Source organism: Nannobrachium achirus, assembly GCF_963921795.1.
Source record: "Nannobrachium achirus genome assembly, contig: SCAFFOLD_37, whole genome shotgun sequence".
NCBI classification, from domain to species: Eukaryota; Metazoa; Chordata; class Actinopteri; order Myctophiformes; family Myctophidae; genus Nannobrachium; species Nannobrachium achirus.
In genome coordinates, this window is record NW_027664585.1 from 1,070,348 (window position 1) to 1,079,428 (window position 9,081).

General features: G+C 43.8%; 1 pseudogene across 1 annotated transcript; it reads right to left on the reverse strand.

The window, feature by feature from the left end:
* Positions 1-4,459: 4,459 nt before the first annotated feature.
* LOC308280913 (glyoxylate reductase/hydroxypyruvate reductase-like) lies at positions 4,460-8,115 on the reverse strand (annotated as a pseudogene). Its single transcript, XR_013963341.1, has 8 exons — positions 7,937-8,115; positions 7,462-7,573; positions 6,993-7,109; positions 6,443-6,531; positions 6,211-6,315; positions 5,530-5,665; positions 5,272-5,402; positions 4,460-4,666 (listed from the first exon to the last, which is right to left on the reverse strand). The product of XR_013963341.1 is annotated as a glyoxylate reductase/hydroxypyruvate reductase-like (transcript).
* Between the last annotated feature and the right edge of the window lie 966 nt (positions 8,116-9,081).

Genomic DNA, 9,081 nt, shown 5'->3' on the forward strand with positions numbered 1-9,081 from the left:
GAATTCATGAGTGAATGAATGAATTAAAGTTAAAACATTAACATTTAGAAAATATAAATAATAACTTGATCGGATCGGTGATTGATCGGTATCGGGTGATCAAACTTTTGTGATCGGTGCTCGCTGATCGGTTCCAAAAAACCTGATCGGACCATCCCTAATGGAAACTTGAAGCTTTTCGTGAAAATCACCGTTTTGAATCCAAATTGATCGTTTGTGTGATTCGTTCAGATTCGATGTCAAAATATTTAGGGGGGGTGGGGGTGTCGTGTCATCTAGGCTGCGTTGAGCAGCAGTGAGAAGAGGAGAACGTTTTTTTCTCTTCTGGGCTTTTATGGGTCCCTTAATGTTTGGTTTCCTACATTTAGTTTTTTATCATTTAAAAACGTTCAAAAAACATTCCCCCCAAAAAGAAAAACATTTCATGATTTAAAAAAATAAGATTTTTTCTAATTTCATGAATACTCTATTGTTCTTAGGTGGACGCACACTACATACTTTCACATGTGGCACCAGAATTCAGTGATGACGCCTCTTCTAATCACTTGAAGGAGTCCAAGATAATGGACCACTTTCAGGACCTGTTGAATGAGCTGGAGGGTAGGTGAAACACACGCACAGACACTCATACAGTATCATTGTCAGCTAAATGTTGTTTTCGTTCATGTGCTCGTCAATGTAGTATTTATTGGCATTAACCAAATTGTTTTTGTTTTAAGGTTTGAAACTTGTTATTTTAGAAGTTGATTCTGAACTCTCTTCCTTCTCTCGTCCTTTATAAGATGCAGAAGACGTGCCTGCAGCAGATGGGGATGAAGACAGGCCATCGTTGGCTATTCTGATGCAGTGGCTCACGGGGCAGAGCCACAGACATTTGCTGCTGTCAGAGAGGGATGAGTTTAAATTAGTGTTAAAATTTGACCATGATTGTTTGCTTATTAATCCGGCCCACACAATATGTTTCCCGATAGTTAGTGCATGTGCTGACACGTTAACGCTGCCAACAGCTCACATGATGGACTACGAGTCTTTTAAGACCAATTTCATTACGGCCATGAAATTTGGTTCTGGTTTTGATAGGGCATAGCTCATCCATCCATCCAGCCAACGTCCATCCATCCATCCAGCCAACGTCCATCCATCCATCCAGCCATCCATCCAGCCAACGTCCATCCATCCATCCAGCCATCCATCCAGCCAACGTCCATCCATCCATCCAGCCAACGTCCGTCCGTCCGTCCGTCCATCCATCCATCCAGCCATCCATCCAGCCAACGTCCATCCATCCATCCAGCCAATGTCCATCCATCCAGTCAACGTCCATCCATCCATCCAGCCAACGTCCATCCATCTATCCAGCCATCCATCCAGCCATCCATCCAGCCAACGTCCATCCATCCATCCAGCCAATGTCCATCCATCCAGTCAACGTCCATCCATCCATCCAGCCAACGTCCATCCATCCATCCAGCCAACGTCCATCCATCCATCCAGCCATCCATCCAGCCAATGTCCATCCATCCAGTCAACGTCCATCCATCCATCCAGCCAACGTCCGTCCATCCATCCATCCAGCCATCCATCCAGCCATCCATCCAGCCAACGTCCATCCATCCATCCAGCCAACGTCCATCCATCCATCCAGCCAATGTCCATCCATCCAGTCAACGTCCATCCATCCATCCAGCCAACGTCCATCCATCCATCCAGCCATCCATCCAGCCATCCATCCAGCCAACGTCCATCCATCCATCCAGCCAACGTCCATCCATCCAGCCAATGTCCATCCATCCAGTCAACGTCCATCCATCCATCCAGCCAACGTCCATCCATCCATCCAGCCATCCATCCAGCCATCCATCCAGCCAACGTCCATCCATCCATCCAGCCAACGTCCATCCATCCATCCAGCCATCCATCCAGCCAACGTCCATCCATCCATCCAGCCAATGTCCATCCATCCAGTCAACGTCCGTCCGTCCGTCCATCCATCCATCCAGCCAACGTCCATCCATCCATCCAGCCAACGTCCATCCATCCATCCAGCCAATGTCCATCCATCCAGTCAACGTCCATCCATCCATCCAGCCAACGTCCATCCATCCATCCATCCAGCCATCCATCCAGCCATCCATCCAGCCAACGTCCATCCATCCATCCAGCCAACGTCCGTCCATCCATCCATCCAGCCAACGTCCATCCATCCAGCCAATGTCCATCCATCCAGCCAATGTCCATCCATCCAGTCAACGTCCATCCATCCATCCAGCCAACGTCCATCCATCCATCCAGCCATCCATCCAGCCAGCCAACGTCCATCCATCCATCCAGCCAACGTCCATCCATCCATCCAGCCAACGTCCATCCATCCATCCAGCCAACGTCCATCCATCCATCCAGCCATCCATCCAGCCATCCATCCAGCCAACGTCCGTCCATCCATCCATCCAGCCAACGTCCATCCATCCATCCAGCCAATGTCCATCCATCCAGTCAACGTCCATCCATCCAGCCAACGTCCATCCATCCATCCATCCATCCAGCCATCCATCCAGCCAACGTCCATCCATCCATCCAGCCAACGTTCATCCATCCATCCAGCCAACGTCCATCCATCCATCCAGCCAATGTCCATCCATCCAGTCAACGTCCATCCATCCAGCCAACGTCCATCCATCCATCCATCCAGCCATCCATCCAGCCAACGTCCATCCATCCATCCAGCCAATGTCCATCCATCCAGCCAACGTCCATCCATCCATCCAGCCAACGTCCATCCATCCATCCAGCCAACGTCCATCCATCCATCCAGCCATCCATCCAGCCATCCATCCAGCCAACGTCCATCCATCCATCCAGCCAACGTCCATCCATCCATCCAGCCAATGTCCATCCATCCAGTCAACGTCCATCCATCCAGCCAACGTCCATCCATCCATCCATCCAGCCATCCATCCAGCCAACGTCCATCCATCCATCCAGCCAATGTCCATCCATCCAGTCAACGTCCGTCCGTCCATCCATCCATCCAGCCAACGTCCATCCAGCCATCCATCCAGCCAACGTCCATCCATCCATCCAGCCAATGTCCATCCATCCAGTCAACCATCCAGCCAATGTCCATCCATCCAGCCAACCATCCAGCCAATGTCCATCCATCCAGCCAATGTCCATCCATCCATCCAGCCAATGTCCATCCATCCAGTCAACCATCCAGCCGAGGGGTGTCAGTAGGTGTCTAGTACTTTCCTCTGAAGTGTTGGATTACCAGGAGGACCAGGGTTAATGGACCACACTATTTCATTTTTTCGGATCTTGTGAATCCAACACTACATTAAAAGGTCACAGCTTATCCATCAAGCAAGGTTTGGAAACCTTGGCTCAGCCTGATTGAGAATAAGAGTACCTTCAGTACTGTAGGTACCGGTAAAACCTTTCTATATGGATTAAGTAAGAAATCCCACTACTGTTCTTTTATATTGTATTTGTGCAGAATTTATTTCTTGATGTAGTGTGCCACTTGCACTGTCACCGACTCAAAATTGCATTATTGCTTACAATCCTAGTTGGCACCTTGTTGTAGTCTTTACACTAGTGTGTCTGTCTGTATTAGGAAATGACAGTTTCCTTTGAGACATAATCACCTTTGCCACATTACCTTGTACCTTGTGTGGTCGCTGTAAAACAAGCTGGCCAACTGTTTCCTTTGTTCCACTTGTAATTGTTCCGTATACAGTACCAGTTGTTCCACTTGTAATTGTTCCGTTTACAGTACCAGTAATATTTAAGTCACACAGGAATATCAATTTCTAGCTTGAATGGTATTTTAAGAACTCCTGATGGTTGAAATTGACATCTTTGTTCTGTGTCTGTGAACTCTTCCTGATTTCCCTCCAATGTGAGGGAAGTAGGAAATACTGAAATACTGTTGCACAAAATATGTGCTAAGGTAATTCTGCTAAGGATCGTATCAGAACCACCCATGTTTCACACCGTGGCCTGTAAAGAGTTTCCTGGTGCTATCTTATACAACTGTTAATGTGAGCAGTTTTTACGTGAATCTGAATAGTGCACTGTCTGTAACATTACTGCTTTACATATAAGCCTATTAGCTAACATAAGGCCTAAATATAAATTGATGAGAAATGTCACTGCCTTACGCCCATTAGCTTAAAAAGCTGGTCTTTTTACTGATATGCCAAAATTGAAGAATTTTAGGTTCTTGGCGGTAACCTAACAGTGTAGTTCTAAGAAGATTCAATGTTTTTCTTTTCTGATGAAGGTTGTACAGTATTTCAGTTGTACAGACTGAATAAAACAATAATTGAAGTTTGTTTTGTCTTTTTTTCCCCTTCCTAAAATGTCTCAAGCATGCACAGTTGCAAGTCCACTGTACGTGACATGTTAATACAAAGTTTTCTGAAATGCTAGGTCAAAGGGAAACACAGCTAAATTCGAATGGTTTGTAATCATTTATTTAAAGGAAACGTATAAAGAAGATGGAGGGATATTGGTCGGGTACTTGGAAGGACATTGATTTCCCCCTACAGTTGGAGTCCTTTGATCATTGGCTCTCTTCTCAGGCCAAGCAGCAAGTTATTAGCTGCCAGAGCGGACATGGCATTGCGGGTGGTATAGGATGCACTAGCAATATGGGGCAGGATCACTGCAGAAAGAAACGGAAGAGAGGGTAGGAGGGTGGTGAACCAAATGTATTCCACAAAGAAATCCAAAGAAGATTACGTAACAATAACCCAACCACTGCTGCTTATGTACGGTATATTTGTTATTCTGCTGCTGCTTTTCAACTGTCTAATTTGACAGATATTTTCCTTAAACAATGCACCTTATGTACATACAGTATCTGTTATTACATCTGCTGCTATTTAACTGCCTAATCCCATATATATTTAACCATGCACCCTTAATATTTCACACTGGCCATATTTGTATCTAACCCTTTTCTGTTCTTTCATCTCTTAACACCTTTCTTGAAACTAATGATCATTATACAACAAATAAGTTCACCCACTTTTTTACACCTGTAAACCTATGATGTGACAATTGAGTCGAGTTCATATTAACCACTTAAGCCTTATTTTCAAAACTTTTTGAACTTGTTCCAGAACTAAAAAACAAACAAAAATAAAACACAGATTGTAGATTGGCTAATAGTGGGTTGGCTAATAGTGGGTTAAAACAGTTAAAGTTCTGACAGATCTGACTTAATTTCCCTGCAGCTCTTGAGGAATTCATGGTTGGCATACTCACCACAGTTTTTGAGGGTGAAGAGGGGGTGGCTGGTTGGCAGGAGCTCAGGAACAGTGACATCTAATCCAGCTCCTGCAATCTGTCCAGTGGACAGAGCTTCATAGAGGTCTTCCTGGTTCACAACACCACCTCTGGTAGACAACAAGGCAAATGAAAGAATATTGGTAATTACAGTATGTGCATTTAAAATGCAAGATGGCTTTAGTTTAGCTTCATGGTTACATTTATTTATTTTATAATTAATTAATGTTTGTGCACCTGCTGGTGTTGATGAAGATGGACGTGTTCTTCATCTTAGAGAAGAGGTCTTTGTTGCAGATCTCTTTGGTCTCTGGTGTGAGAGCACAGCACACAGCCAGGAAGTCTGACTGCTTGGCCAGTTCATCCATAGAGACTAGAACAAGTAAGAGACTCACTGTAGAGGATCATATTATCTCATCTACAAATTAATATTCAGTTGAAATGTTTCAAAGAATTGGGGAAACCACTTAAGCAGAAGCCCTAAGCCCCAAAATAGCCGATTTACAAGCGATGTGTTTTGAGAATTTGCCAAACTTCAGGGACACCAGGGTCATTAATATGGTTAATAGACTTGGTACTCTGTACAGTATGAAGAGATATAGGTCAGCATAACACTTTCCAGGTAAAGAATTTACTTTATTTCCGCCTACGTTTTGAATCTCACAGGTCTTCATCAGTTCAGTATAATACTGTAATACTATGCAATAACCCAGTACCTTTGCATACACATGAATCATGATTTATCTCTGTATTAAGTTATCAACTCGAAAGGAACAGGGGTTGCCTGTTCACATTAGAATTGTTTAAAATAATTTTATATATTATATATTTTATATATATAATATTTATTTATTATTGAATTTGTACAGTAAGTGTCTATCTGCAATCTGCAGCAAACTGACCAGCTAGTGTCCTTACCATATTCTGCATTAATTACACTAGCCAGTTCCGGTCTGGGGGCCACATCTGTGTAGATGAACTTCTTGACCTTAAAGGGGGCCAGACGCTCAGCAATGGCCACTCCTTAAAACACAAGCACATAAGATATGAGAATGATCAATCTGACCAAACTGATTGGCAAGTGGTTATGCTATTTTAGGTAGTTCCCATGTATGTGTACTGTAAGTTTACATGATAAAATAATGCTCACCAATCCTCCCCAGACCCATGATACCCACAGTGCTGTTGGCCAGTTCATATCCACACAGCCATAGAGTTCTCCATGTGCCCCATCCACCTCTAAACACATTTCAAGACACAGTATAAACAAGGGCAACCTCCAGTTGTTGCTTAGTTGAGCCATGTCATTACTGACCTTGACATTTGACCACAAAATTGCACATATATCACATACTGAGTTACAGATACAGCATATTGAAGTTTCATGGACATGTGTTGTGATTTGCTGATGATACAGTATAGATCCATAGATTGTGGACAGAGTGACATACATACATACAGTAGCCTTTTACATCATACAGACCCTGTCTCATTAAAACTGTTGCTTTGTGCATCAATTGACAATAAGAAAGATAGAGCACTGAAAACTGTCCCACTGTGTGTGTGTGTGTGTGTGTGTGTGTGTGTGTGTGTGTGTGTGTGTGTGTGTGTGTGTGTGTGTGTGTGTGTGTGTGCGCGTGCGTGCGTGCGTGCGTGCGTGCGTGCGTGCGTGCGTGCGTGCGTGCGCGTGCGTATATTACGTCTTGGCCTCATGCGTGGCCTCAATGAGTCTCCTAGAGGTGGCGAGTAACACAGCCACAGTCAGCTCAGCAACAGCATCTGTCAGAACGTCTGGGGTGTAAACCACACGGATGTCCCTGGAAAAACACACACACACACACACACACACACACACACACACACACACACACACACACACACACACACACGCAATGGAGTAACCAACCGTTTTTTCAGCTAAGCAAAGAGAGATGATCAAATCCCACTGACATAGTACTAAGGTCTAAGGACCTTCAGGTTTGGCCCTGAAGGAATGCACAGATATACACACACAAACACACACACACACACACACACACACACACACACACACACACACACACACACACACACACACACACACACACACACACACACACACACACACACACACACACACACACGTACAGTACAAAGAATGAGAAGGGGGAACATTTGAAAGGGCAGCACCCTTTGGATCCAGATTGGTCAATTTGAATAGGTAGGAGGGCAGGCCTCTGACCTGCAGCGTCCAATAGTTCTGCATTGATCTTCGTCTGAGTCCCACAGCTCAAACTGCACTCTGAAGAAAACATACACCCTCATTAAAGAGAAAAGTCAAACATGTATATTCAGGACAGGAAGTAAATGATGAACTCCATTAACTATGACATTCACATAACATTAGATTTCAGCCATCATTACAACATACTAAACAGAATTATGAGACTGTGATCTACGTAAGTCCTATTGTATACTTCAGCTATTCTAAAATAGTAGATCTACAAGCTCACAATTTGTCACAAAAAATGTGTGGACATTTGAGAAGAAAATTCCAATTTCAATTCTCTCTGGATGTCCAATGAACATGCCCAGAATAGGGAAGCTATACTGTAGGGTCAACGTGGTTTGGGTCGTCTCATGCATAAGATAAAAGGTGACTTACTGTCCAGACTCACGGAGGATCTTCAGGCCTTCAGGTGGGATCTGTCGGGTGACATACACCCGAGGCAGCGTGGACATCTCCTTCTGCATGGTGCGCCTTACATTCCCACTAACCGTCAGTGGAGCAACAGCTATTCGCTGAAGCCTGTTCAGGGCAACACGACTGCACCACATTGCCAAAAAGAGTAAATGTGTGGGCTGTCATCAGCCTGTCATCAGCACCACACCTGCTCAGGGGCTACAGTTGAAAAAGTGTCCAAGATTTATCCAAGATGGATAAATTAGCACTGGAAATTGTGAGTTGAATCTTTGTAATAATACATGGGGTCATAGAGATCATATAGGGGGTGCCCGTATTCATATAACCTTATCATATATTTACCACGGAGAAAAGTACATTTAAATAATGTCATTATTATTATTTCTTTCCCCACCCCAGATTCGAAACAGCGCTAGAACAATGTGACATTTTCGGTCACGTGACCGCCTAGGAAAGCTGATTTGCCCCAAACAGTCCAATCTATAGGCAGATATCATCCAAACGCCCCATCTAGCTGGGGCGCTTGGGCCCAACTGGCCCAGATCCATGAGATGATTTGCTGCTGATTTCATCCCAATCTATGGGATAATAATTTGGGATTGACAATGAGACCTACTCACTACTGGCACATAATACAGAATTGTAGTTTCTGGCCATATTAATATGTGACAGTGCACTTTGTTGATTGGTTATTTAAATTGCTTATAAAGGCCTAAACCTATATCTTGAAAACAAAACAAAAAACAAAAAAACATTTGGAACATAAATAAAAAATTGCTGAAAGTTGATATACAAATACATTTATTATCAATGTGGTGGAAGTTAGTTAAAGGTTTAAGGAGTGAGGGGGAAAAAAAGAAAAAGGGGTGAAGTTGAGGTTCAGTAGTGTACAGTAGGATAAAGCAAGGGTAGTCATACAATAATGTCACAATTAAAGAGCACAGCACAACCAAAGATTATACCATAATGATACACCTATTCAACAACATGGGGTCATTTCCTCACAGTACATAGCCCACACCACGAAAACAAAAGAAAACCTCAAGACTAAGCCTATAGGAACATAAACAGAGATACAGGGTCGTAACTCAATTTGCAATAACAGG